This window comes from Cyprinodon variegatus, unplaced genomic scaffold (genome assembly GCF_000732505.1).
Source record: "Cyprinodon variegatus isolate N-32 unplaced genomic scaffold, C_variegatus-1.0 Scaffold547, whole genome shotgun sequence".
Classification (NCBI taxonomy): Eukaryota; Metazoa; Chordata; class Actinopteri; order Cyprinodontiformes; family Cyprinodontidae; genus Cyprinodon; species Cyprinodon variegatus.
The window spans coordinates 15,491-16,535 of record NW_015151000.1 but is presented as its reverse complement, the minus strand read 5'-3'; positions in this window follow the sequence as shown (position 1 = coordinate 16,535).

Genomic DNA, 1,045 nt, shown 5'->3' with positions numbered 1-1,045 from the left:
GACAAACATGGATGCCTCCAGTAAAGCACATTCACATGGAAATTACTCTGAATTAAAAACACTGATCATTTATTGAACAGGATGGAATCATTTCACATTTAAAGAACTTTCAGAAGTTTTAATTCTGAATGTTAGCGGACTTTTCCTTTAAAGCTGATTGATATGCCTTCCTGTTGACTGAAGGTGTGAACATTAAACCATGCAAGGATGAAAGTAGCGTCATGATTAGACTGGTCATAGGTTTGTGAAAGACGTCCTTAATAAGGGTTGACCAAGCAGAGCTGCATTGGCTCTGAGTGCGCCGGGCTTTCTTCATTCCCAATTGTAGTTTGCTCATTGACATTTCCAGATGTGAACAGTTCACAGAGGCTGCGACTGAGGAGAGAAACTGACATTTTCTGTCTCTGCAAGTGCTTGACAAAGGCTGAGAAGCACTGACATTTGTGAAAGTGTCGAGCGAAGCACTCGTAAGAGTTTCTATTATGAGAAGACGAGGTAAATTACACATTATATCAGTGCAGTGATCTACGCTCAGAGGAAATCTGAGGAAAAGGAAACGATGAGTTCAGGAGCGGGAAGTACAGGAAGGAGGTAGCAGAAAGAAGGGAAAAGAACAGAAAGGGAAAACAAATACAGCCGCCTCGCTGCAATTCTCAAGTGATTCATTGTGTGAAAGCGTCTCCAGTCTTTTGCCTCTAAGCCTCTCTCAACTGCAGCAGACAGTTCCCTGAAGTGGAAAAAGCCTTCTGCTGTTGATCTTCTATGAAAAAGGTACAAACTGTTCAGCTCAAACAGACTATTGAATGATAATGGCACATCTCGTGGAAACAAATTCACAAGTGGTGGTAAAAGATTTAAGCAGCCAGACAGAAAAAAACAACCTCTGCAATGAGAAAACATCTCTGAGCTAGCTTTCTAAGAAAAATGTGTAAAATGATGATTATCGTGTTTTATAATGACAGAAAATTCACTGAACCTCAGAAAACCTGATAATCATCATCCATCCATCCATCCATCCATCCATCCATCCATCCATCCATCCATC